Genomic DNA, 12,406 nt, shown 5'->3' on the forward strand with positions numbered 1-12,406 from the left:
CAGTGTATTTGGTGCAAAAGAAAATTTTTATGTGTGGATATAATACAGATACAAATCTAAATATATGTGTTTATTGTTGAGGATTACCCAGTCTTCAAGGCCTTATTTCATGGCATTGGTCTGCAATGCTAATCTAATTTAAGTGTGGTGAAATATTTTTGTGAGGACAGCAATGAGAACTGTCTGGATCCCTCTGTTTTATCCTATATATGTACCTGGAAGTATTTTACCTTTTTCTACAAGTAGAGAAAAACTGTAAAGATCTGTATTTTCACTGATTTCACAGACATCCTCAGGTAACCCAATATCTAGCAATGTAAACTAATTATGCAGATTGCATATTCTCTGTGGTGTATGTGTATCCTAAACGAGTGACCAGATGATAACACAATTTTGTGTTTTGATTGAAAAGGTATTTTCCTGAGGCTCTTACTTTTCCCTTTCATTATGTTAGTAGCACTGCTAGGTATTAGGTCAGTGCTCTCAGTTACACACTGTACTGATTAAGCTTGGAAAAATAACCATTAGATGTGACAAGAGTTTTCTTCATCACACATGCTATGTTACTGATTTGTTCCTCAGAACAGTGGCAGGATTTTCTTGTAGCAATTCTTTGACACTTAATAGTTTGAATATTATTGATAAATTTTATAACTGATTAATAGAAGTGTTATGTCTGAACTCTGGTGATTTAGTGCTTCCCCTTTCATTGGGTTCTAAAAACATCTTCCATGTCAGCTCTAAGTTTCCAGTTATCTTGTGTCTCCCATACTGTCCTGGTTTGTCAGATAAGCTTGTATTCTATTTGCCATCTGTTGGAGGTTGGGCAGGTTTGTTATCTCTTCCAAGAACAATGGTTTGCTCCGAAGAGGTAATGGTTTGTTAATGGGCCATTGACTGACTCACTGCAGGGCTGGTAACGTAACACCATCCCATTGTGAGATGCTCCACCCAGAGGGGGAAGCCAAGCACTCTTTTATGGTATAAAGTGGTACCTTTTGGGAGACAGAGCAGCTCTCTCTCTTTGCGGGATTCCCAGAGAAGCAGCTCCTTCGGCAGGACTCCCGAGAGAAGTGTCCGGAGCGCTGTGAGACGGCAACGGGGGAGCTCGGAGGCGGCCCCGGCACAGAGGAAGACCGGCCCCACTGCCACCAGATCTTCAGAGAAAACTATACCCTTCTAAAGATCACCACTGCAGCTGCAATTCATCAACCACTGCAAGAGGAGCAGCTATCATTTCAACCGGACTGCTACCAACACCCCGAATCCTCAGGTTTTGGACTTTATCACTAGTTTTGTTTGTACCAATTGCATTTACCTTTTTAAATTGTTATCTAGTTTTCTCCTAGTAAAGAATTGTTACTCCCATTCCCATATCTTTACCCGGGAACCTTTTAATTTAAAAATCCTGGTAATTCGGAGGGAAGGGGTTTACCTTCTCCATTGCACGGGAGGCTTTTGCCCTCTTTCACAGACTCCTGTCTTGTCAAACCAAGACACACACAGTGCTAGATTTCACTACCAGAAGATTAGCAACAGTAGAGAAATGTCTACAGCTGGTCTGTATTGTACATACATTGTTGACCTATAATAAATTATTTATCTTAGCTATAAAACAGACATAACTTTTACATATATGTCTAGGTTAGATGCTTTCTACTTTATGTGCATTCCCATAATGAAATAACAGTTGTTAGCAATTAATTCACAAATTCCAACTTCTTACTTTAAAACGATATTTAAAAATTAGTTTACAATTTCAGACACAGTGAAAAAAAATTACAGATGTTTTTTATGGCTGTTGTGATGCAGCAACCTACATCATGCTGCCCTTTTAAAGAGCAGTTTATATTGTGTGTCATCATAGTCATTGTAGAAATTGTTGTATTTAAAGAAAAAGAGATAAATAATTTTCTAACTCTACATCTCCCTTAACTATTCTCCAGAGAAGTGCAGAGTCATTGGGTTGGTTTGATGAAGGGCTTCCCATCATTAATACATGACTCCAAACAGAAGAACTTAACACAGGCTTAGCAGAGTGTTTGCAGAAAGCTGTTGTGGAAAGGCACAGTAGGAACCTTCTCAGTGTCCTCAGCAATGTCAGACAGTGAAGGAAGTATCTGGATTTTCTGATTGCTGTACTGGTTAAAGATTCCTTTTCACTGGGTCATTAAAGAAATATAGCATTGATAGCTTGACTGTTTTTTTTTTTTTTTTTTTTTTTAATGGATGCAGGAATGCAGTTTATTAGATTAAACCTGTTTAAGCTATTACACTATCTTGTACATCTCTTAGGTCTGGTGCTAGGTCCAGCTTCAGAAGAGCTGTTTTCTTTGGTATATCGTAAAAGAGTATGTCCTATTTGCATTGCTTTTCTTTGGTTTTTTAATGATAGTGAACATAGAACTATTCTTCCAAGTACATCTTGACTTATAATGTAAATGCAGTGCTTAGTTTATTCAGCAGGGGTCATCAAAGGTCTGGAATTTCTTTGTCTACTGAGGTGAACTGAATGATGACATTTCACAGCTCTCTTCAGAACCTGGCATTTGGAAATGTTCGTGTACCCTCTTTCAGCTCTATTGCGTGGTCTGTTGTAGCTATAGAATGCATTCTGAAGACTTATTTCAGATATCTAAGACCACAGTGTTTGGTTTGGCAGACAACTTAGTTCAAGAGTCTTTTTTATGTGGTATTATTTTTCTATTAGTCAGTCATGTAAATTAAACTTAGAAAATGCAGGAACCATAACAGTTTTTTTCCTTGCAAATATTTGTAAAATGAAACATGGCATAAAGTGGCAAAACTTGCATTAGGTACAATTTTGATCTTACTCTGAATTCTGTTTTGACAGCAGAAAAATAATTTCTCAGATCTAATGGCTTTATAATGTCTCCAAAAGGCAGCAACAAGGAAGAAAGCAGATACACATTTGTCTAGTGAAACACTTTTAGTAACTCCTTCCAGCACTGGGTGAAACATGTACTGGTGGGGATAAACAGTGCAGTGTAACGTCAGTATGACTCATTTTATCTGTAGGCTTTTGTCACTAAAACACTACAGAGGAAGTACATATTTTCCTGAACCAAACTCATTGATGCTGATTTATCAGATCAAGCATGTTCTGTATAAACTTCAGAGACTTTTGGACATAAACTGGAAACAGTTTAACTCACTTTGCCAGGCACTTTAGGATGTACTTCCTAATCCAAGCCTGTCAAGAGAGTCAATGAGAGCCAAGTTCTGGATGGCAGCAGCAAAACCAGCAGCTTCAGCTTCTCAGATTGAGTCTGAGGTGCTTTTCTTACTGTTTCTGCTAGTGAATAATGGCAGCTCCCAAAACCAGGATTTTGTTTCAGAGAACATAATTTCTAAAAGTCTGGAATAGTCATGTGTCCTGGGTTGTAAGATAAGCTTGTATTCCATTTGCCATCTGTCGAAGGCGAACCGGTTGGACAGGTTTTTGTTATCTCTCTCAGAGACAATGGTTTGTGTATACACCTTCGACTGATTCAATGAAGGGGGTCCCACCCAGAGGGGGAAGCAGCTCTCTCCCGCTTCTTCGCGGGACTCCGAGAGAAGCAGCTCTCTCTCTCTCTCTGCGCGGGATTCCCGGGGAAAGCAGCTCTCTCTCTCTCTTCGCGGGATTCCTGGGGAAGCAGCTCTCTCTCGCTCTCTCTTCGGCGGCACTCGCAGCGAAGCAGCCGGCGCGCAGAGGCGACGGCAGCGGAGCTCAGAGGCAACCCCGGCGCAGAGGAAGACCGGCCCCACTGCCACCAGATCTTCAGAGGGAAACTATACCCTTCTAGAGATCACCACTGCAGCTACAATTCACCAGCCACTGCAAGGGAAGCAAATTGTCCCAGTAGAACTGATACTGGCACCCCGCAGGTTCTGGACTTTTTTTTCCCTTTCACTGGTTTTGTTTGTACCGATTGCATTTGCCTTTTTAAATTGTTGTCTAGTTTTCTCCTAGTAAAGAATTGTTACTCCCACTCCCATATCTTTGCCTGAGAGCCTTTTAATTTAAAGATCCTCGTAATTCAGAGGGAGGGGGGTTTGCCGTTCTCCATTGCACAGGAGGCTTTGCCCTCTTTCACAGACTCCTGTCTTGTCGAACCAAGACAGAATTTGGCGCCCAACGTGGGGCCCGAGGGCATTGAGAGGGAAAAAGGATTAACAGTTCTTAAGTAATTTGGTTTTGTTGTGTGTAAAAACATCTTCAGCATCACCATGTGGTCTAGTTTACCTTGGTTTGGGTGGCATGTGATCGTAGCTATACTTTTCCCATTTGCAGACCCTTATCTAAAAATGGGTCCTATAACTAAGGCTACGGTGTCTGTTATCAAGTTTGGCTTCTGGGTTAATTGGGTGAGGAATTCATGGATCTTTAATTTCCTCTGGAAGGCAGGTACATGGATTCATAGCTATCACACGTTAACTGTATGTTTTTGGGGTTACTTTAATAACGGTACCTACTGCGAGGAAATAGCACCTGGGCAAACTTTCTCTCAACCTTTTAACCATCTTTTTGGGTCTGCTCCACCAGTTCTCAAAGGGTTAAGATCCTTTATAAGTGCTAATGATACCATACAATGGGTGGTGTTGCTGATAGTCCTGTTATATTTAGCATTCAGAGATAAGGGAAGATTAACCTGGATAACTACCCTCACACCTACACCACAGACTCGAGATGCTGCTGCTCCAGAGCCTGACCCTGCCCCACAGCCCACCTCAGAAATGAACCGCCCAGATTGGGTGAGGGTTCTGGTTAAGGAGATACGAGAGATGCTGAAGGAGTGCATTTCCCCAGCTGGTGAGAAACCGGCCCTTTGCCTTGAGGAGGGACAGTCTAATAGTACAGCTGTGGAACCCACAGATGTTACAACTGTCCAGGTTCCAGCTGAACCACAAAGGCAGTCACGGTCAGCAGCAGTGGCCCCGGTAGAAACAAGGAAGTCTAAGGTGAAAGCAGAGCACCCTGCAGATAGGGACAGGAATGGAGGAACCTCACAACCCACAGGGGAGCCAGAGATTGCTATCATCACCGAGTCCCTGACGTACGAAAGTCTTCGCAATCTGCATAAAGACATTGTGCGACGAGGGCGTGAGGCTTATGCTACCTGGCTACTCCGGGTTTGGGATCTTATGGGTACAGGCGTGCAGCTGGACGGTGGTGAGGCAAGGAACTTGGGACCCTTGACCCAGGACTCAGGTATAAATCAGGTTTTTGTAAGGGAACCAGGGTCCCTTTCTCTCTGGGAGCGGCTCTTAATGAGTGTCAGGGAGAGGTTTATCCACAGAGAGAGAATGCAAGAGCACCATCATAGAATGCGCTGGAAGACCCTCGAGGAAGGGATCCAACAGCTGAGAGAAGTGGCAGTATTGGAGGTACTCTTTGGGAGGGATGGACGACACAATAATGATCCTGACAAGGTCAGGTGTACGGGACAAATGCTGTGGAGTCTGGCAAATCTTGGGCCATCTCAATACGCCACCTTCATTGCAACGATCAATGCTGACACCCACCGGGAGACAATAGGTTCTGTTGCCAACAAACTTAGAAATTATGAGAGTATGATTAATGGCCCAATGCAGGCTCATATCTCAGCTGTGATTAAGGAGTTTAAAGAGGAGATGAGGGAGGAGATAAGGAAGGTTAATACAGCACCCGTGAGAGTCACAGGCCCCAGAATCAGCACCCAACAATCCCCAGCTAGAGAGAGAGGGTACACCCCAAGGGCTAATCTGTGGTTCTTCCTGCGTGACCATGGGGAAGACATGGGGAGGTGGGATGGGAAACCCACTTCTGTCCTGGCAGCACGGGTCCGTCAACTCAAGGAGGGAAACTCTAACCGGGGGAGTTCCACCAAAGTGAAGGTAGCCTCAACCTCCCGTGACCAAGCTTGTGGGTACGATCTGTCAGACCCCCTTGAAGGGACCTCTAGTATGTATGCCCAGGGAAGGAATGATAACCAGTGTTAGAGGGGCCCTGTCTCTAGCCAGGGAGAGGCACGGGAAAACCGGATCTTCTGGACAGTGTGGATCCGATGGCCTGGCACATCAGAGCCACAAAAATATGATGCTTTAGTTGATACTGGTGCACAGTGTACTCTGATACCATCGGGACATGTGGGGGCAGAGCCTGTTTCCATTGCTGGTGTGACAGGGGGATCACAACAATTGACTCTGGTGGAAGCTGAGGTGAGCCTGACTGGGAAGGAGTGGAAGAAACACCCTATAGTGACTGGCCCAGATGCTCCGTGTATCCTAGGCATAGACTTCCTCCGGAACGGATATTACAAAGACCCAAAGGGACTCAGGTGGGCTTTTGGAATAGCCGCTGTAGAGGCAGAAGACATTAAGCAATTGAACACCTTGCCTGGACTGTCAGAAAACCCCTCTGCAGTAGGACTCCTAAGGGTGGAAGAACAACGCGTGCCAATTGCGACCTCGACAGTGCACCGCCGGCAGTATCGGACGGATCGAGATGCCGTGATCCCCATCCACAAAATGATTCGGGAGCTGGAGAGCCAAGGGGTGGTCAGCAAAACCCACTCACCCTTCAACAGCCCCATCTGGCCTGTGCGCAAATCTGACAAAGAATGGAGATTGACTGTGGACTATCGTGGCTTAAATGAAGTGACTCCACCGCTGAGCGCTGCTGTGCCGGACATGCTGGAACTCCAGTACGAGCTGGAGACCAAGGCAGCAAAGTGGTATGCCACCATTGATATTGCTAATGCGTTTTTCTCCATTCCTCTGGCAGCAGAATGCAGGCCTCAGTTTGCTTTCACCTGGAGGGGCGTGCAGTACACCTGGAACCGACTGCCCCAGGGGTGGAAACACAGCCCCACCATCTGCCATGGACTGATCCAGGCTGCACTGGAAAAGGGTGAGGCTCCAGAACACCTGCAATACATTGATGACATCATTGTGTGGGGGAGCACAGCGGCAGAAGTGTTTGAGAAAGGTGAGAGGATCATCCAGATACTACTAGAAGCTGGCTTTGCCATCAAGAAGAGCAAAGTCAAGGGACCTGCCCGAGAGATCCAGTTCCTGGGAGTGAAATGGCAAGATGGACGGCGCCAGATTCCCACTGAGGTCATCAACAAGATCACAGCTATGTCCCCACCAACCAGCAAAAAGGAAACACAAGCTTTCCTGGGTGCCATAGGTTTCTGGAGAATGCACATTCCTGAGTATAGCCAGATTGTGAGCCCTCTTTATCTGGTTACCCGAAAGAAGAATGATTTCCACTGGGGCCCTGAGCAGCAACAAGCCTTCACCCAGATCAAGCAGGAGATCGCTCATGCTGTAGCCCTTGGCCCAGTCAGAACGGGACCAGAGGTCAAGAATGTGCTCTACTCTGCAGCCGGGAACCATGGGTTGTCCTGGAGCCTTTGGCAGAAAGTGCCTGGGGAGACTCGAGGCCGACCACTGGGATTCTGGAGCCGAAGTTACAGAGGGTCTGAAGCCAACTACACTCCCACAGAGAAGGAAATCTTGGCTGCCTTTGAAGGAGTTCAAGCCGCCTCGGAGGTAATTGGCACAGAAACACAACTCCTCCTGGCACCCCGACTACCGGTGCTGGGGTGGATGTTTAAAGGAAAGGTTCCTACTACCCACCATGCCACTGACGCAACATGGAGCAAATGGATTGCCCTCATCACTCAACGCGCCCGTATTGGAAACCTGAATCGCCCTGGGATTTTGGAGATAATTACGAACTGGCCAGAAGGTGAAAACTTTGGTCTCACTGATGATGAGGAGCAGGTACAAGTGACAAGGGCTGAAGAGGCTCCACCATACAACCAACTACCAGCAGAAGAGACCTGCTACGCTCTTTTCACTGATGGTTCCTGTCGCATTGTAGGGATGAACCGGAAGTGGAAAGCAGCCGTATGGAGCCCCACACGCCAAGTTGCACAAGCTACCGAAGGAGAAGGTGGATCGAGCCAACTCGCCGAACTCAAGGCCGTTCAGCTGGCTCTGGACATTGCTGAAAGGGAGAAGTGGCCAAAGCTCTACCTTTATACTGATTCATGGATGGTAGCCAATGCTCTGTGGGGCTGGCTGGGAAGGTGGAGGAAGGCCAACTGGCAACGTAGAGGAAAGCCAATCTGGGCTGCTGATATATGGAAAGACATTGCCTCTCGGGTGGAAAAGCTGACGGTGAAAGTCCGTCATGTAGATGCCCATGTCCCCAAAAGTCGGGCTAATGAGGAGCACCGAAACAACGAGCAGGTAGATCAGGCAGCAAAAATAGAGGTGTCAAAGATAGACTTAGATTGGCACCATAAGGGGGAGTTGTTCCTGGCTCGATGGGCTCATGATGCCTCAGGTCATCAGGGCAGAGATGCCACCTACAAGTGGGCACGAGACCGAGGGGTGGATCTAACCATGGACAGTGTTTCCCAGGTTATCCATGACTGTGAGACGTGTGCTGCCATCAAACAGGCCAAGAGGGTGAAGCCCCTATGGTATGGTGGGCGGTGGTCCAAGTACAAGTATGGGGAGGCCTGGCAGATTGACTATATCACACTGCCCCAGACACGCCAAGGCAAGCGCTACGTGCTGACCATGGTGGAAGCCACCACTGGATGGCTGGAGACTTTCCCTGTACCTCATGCCACTGCCCGGAACACCATCTTAGGCTTGGAAAAGCAAGTCCTGTGGAGACACGGCACCCCTGAGAGAATTGAGTCTGACAACGGCACCCATTTCAAGAACAGCCTTATCAACACCTGGGCCAGAGAACATGGTATCGAATGGATATATCATATTCCCTATCATGCTCCAGCTGCCGGCAAAGTTGAACGGTGCAACGGACTCCTTAAGACTACCCTGAAGGCACTTGGTGGGGGAACATTTAGAAACTGGGAAATTAACCTGGCAAAAGCAACCTGGATGGTCAACACCCGGGGGTCTGTCAATCGAGCTGGCCCTGCTCAGTCAGAACCCTTACACGCAGTAGATGGAGATAAGGTCCCTGTAGTACATATGAAAGGTATTTTAGGGAAAACTGTTTGGATTAATCCCACCTCAGGCAAAGACCAACCCATTCGTGGGATTGTCTTTGCTCAAGGACCTGGTTACACTTGGTGGGTAATGCAGGAAGATGGGGAGACCCGCTGTGTACCACAGGGAAACTTGGTCTTAAGAGAGAACTGGGTGTAAGATTTCATGGTGTGCAGATGGAAATAGAATAAGGGGTGGATAATGTCCTGGGTTGTAAGATAAGCTTGTATTCCATTTGCCATCTGTCGAAGGCGAACCGGTTGGACAGGTTTTTGTTATCTCTCTCAGAGACAATGGTTTGTGTATACACCTTCGACTGATTCAATGAAGGGGGTCCCACCCAGAGGGGGAAGCAGCTCTCTCCCGCTTCTTCGCGGGACTCCGAGAGAAGCAGCTCTCTCTCTCTCTCTGCGCGGGATTCCCGGGGAAAGCAGCTCTCTCTCTCTCTTCGCGGGATTCCTGGGGAAGCAGCTCTCTCTCGCTCTCTCTTCGGCGGCACTCGCAGCGAAGCAGCCGGCGCGCAGAGGCGACGGCAGCGGAGCTCAGAGGCAACCCCGGCGCAGAGGAAGACCGGCCCCACTGCCACCAGATCTTCAGAGGGAAACTATACCCTTCTAGAGATCACCACTGCAGCTACAATTCACCAGCCACTGCAAGGGAAGCAAATTGTCCCAGTAGAACTGATACTGGCACCCCGCAGGTTCTGGACTTTTTTTTCCCTTTCACTGGTTTTGTTTGTACCGATTGCATTTGCCTTTTTAAATTGTTGTCTAGTTTTCTCCTAGTAAAGAATTGTTACTCCCACTCCCATATCTTTGCCTGAGAGCCTTTTAATTTAAAGATCCTCGTAATTCAGAGGGAGGGGGGTTTGCCGTTCTCCATTGCACAGGAGGCTTTGCCCTCTTTCACAGACTCCTGTCTTGTCGAACCAAGACATCATGTAATTAAAGCATGTGTATTAGAATGTTGGGTGGATAAATGAATCCAGCAGACCACAGTTCAGGCAGTAATAAATGTCCTGGCATTACTCTGTCATGCCTAAATGTCTGTGGTAACCTACTGTGTGCTCTCAACTTCATTATTGCTTCCCATAGTAGGTGTATTTAGTGATCATCTCACTTCCATTAGACTAAATACTAGATGTGTGACACATGGATTTGTCTTTCTTCAGAGGACTTCTAAGTTCCTTTCTAAAGAACCTAAGACATTAGCCACATTCAGAATTTCCACATTTCTAAAACATCCAGCTCCATGAGCAACAAATCACTATATCCTATGGTTGCTGTTTCATGTTTGCATTATTTTGTATCTTGGATTAGATGCACTTATATTAAAATCTGTCCTATAATGAGAAATTTTCTGTGTATGTTTTGCAGTTTTAAGGCAAACTGCATTCATGTGACATTCATTCCAGTGAGTCCCTGGAACACTGATTAGATTTCGCTTCTTTGCTCTATTTTATGTACATCTGCAAGAGCTGCTATCATTGATACCTTTGTCACATTTGTCTAAAACTGACCAATGGCATTCAGAAATTATCAGGAAAAATCATATTTAGAGATAGCTAAGTTACAAAAGTAAAGCATACTGTTGCATTTACTCCCAGAAAGTATCCTTAGGAAAGAGACATCTAACACAGACACCCCATTGCCTAAGAAAGAATTTTTATGCCCATCTTTTTTGCACTTCTGTTCTGCCATTTGTAACATGTTCTTGACAATTACCTTATAAATGCTTGGCACTTCAGGTTTTTATGTCCTTATCTGGGTCTTTATATATATATTTGACTACATATACTGCTGAAATCTTTAAATGCTTTTATGATAAGAAGCTTGATAAGTGAAAAGAAATTATTAAAACAGTAACATAAGAGAGTAATTTGTAAGAGAATGGAACTTAAGATATGGAAAAAATAAACAAAAATATTCTTTCATTGTTTCCATAGATTCTGTATGTTCTGTAAGTTGCCTTATAGCATTTTCGGAAATCTCAAAAAGATTGCATGCTCTAACATACTCTGTTTTACCAAGAATACATATCTGATTTACCATCATGATGGTCATTGTGAGTGAAAGTAACCAGACAGAAAATGTATATGCTTTGGCTGAGATTAATGCAGCAATATTGATTTAAACCAGCCATTCCTAACTCAATAAAGGATTTGTAGGTCAATTAATAATATTAATTGTTTTTTTCTGAGAAATATCTATTTAATAGTCTAGGTCAAGAATAAGGAAGCTGAAGTAGAAAACAACAGTGAGTGAAATGCCAACACTGATATATGTCTTTTTTGAGACAAATTTCAATGAAATTTTCCAACAGATAATCCCTTTGTTGGAAGGACAATGAAAAATAATTTAAATTAAAAATAATATATTGCCTAAATGTGGTTTCATTTGTCTTAGTATGAAATGTGTTTCAGTAAAGGTAAAAGCAAGAATGTGTTCAGCAAATACAGTCTCTGGCTGAGTAGCATGTCTTGATATACATTCAATGTATATAATGATGCCCTAAGAATTTCCAGTTTTCCCCATCTGTTCTGTACTTTACCTGTGCTGAATTTTCTTCTTGTGCTTTAAATATATATATACACATATACATGCACACACACACACACACACACACGCACACACACACACACACACACACACAGAATTAATACAGTCTCTTACTCCCAAACAGGAAAGCATAATTAATGTACATTTAATGCCTGTAATTTTCTAGAGTTTATGGTCACCTTCTTTGATACTTCTTTGTTGATAGACAATTGCTCTTTGTAAGTGTTTCCAATAGTAACACTGAGAGAAGACTAGTGGACTCTTCCAAAACCACACCCAGGGAAAAATGTTTTGCCATCAGTCTTTTACCTAGTTTTATCTCAGAGATCTCAAAATTGTTATGTGGCAGCATTGTGGAAAATGCTTAAGTGGTGTGAATACTCCTGTTCTGGTTTCAAAAAAACAGGTGTCTGCTAAGGAAGGTAGGACCCTCCCTGAAACTGAAAATGTAAACCCCCTCCCTCAGAATTGTTATAATTTTGAAATTAAGCAGGGGGGGCTCTCAGACAAAGATATAGGAGCAGGAATAACAGTTCTTTATTAGGGAAGAAAATAAAAATAAAATAAACAATGCAGTAATCCAAAACAGCACTGGCAGAATCAGAATACAACCTGACACGCTCTGTGTCAGGGTGCTGGTAGCAGTCCCATTAAATGTTGGCTGCAGTCCTCCTGCAGTGACAGATGTGGTTCTGTTGAAGCAGTGATCCTATAGAAGGGTGGAGTTTTTCTCTGAAGGTCCAGTGGTGGTGTAGATGGGTCTGGTCTTCCTCTGGGAATCCAGTGGGAAAAGGCTGTTCTGATGTTCCAAAATTCAGACTATATCC

Source organism: Lonchura striata, chromosome Z (assembly GCF_046129695.1).
Source record: "Lonchura striata isolate bLonStr1 chromosome Z, bLonStr1.mat, whole genome shotgun sequence".
NCBI lineage: Eukaryota > Metazoa > Chordata > Aves > Passeriformes > Estrildidae > Lonchura > Lonchura striata.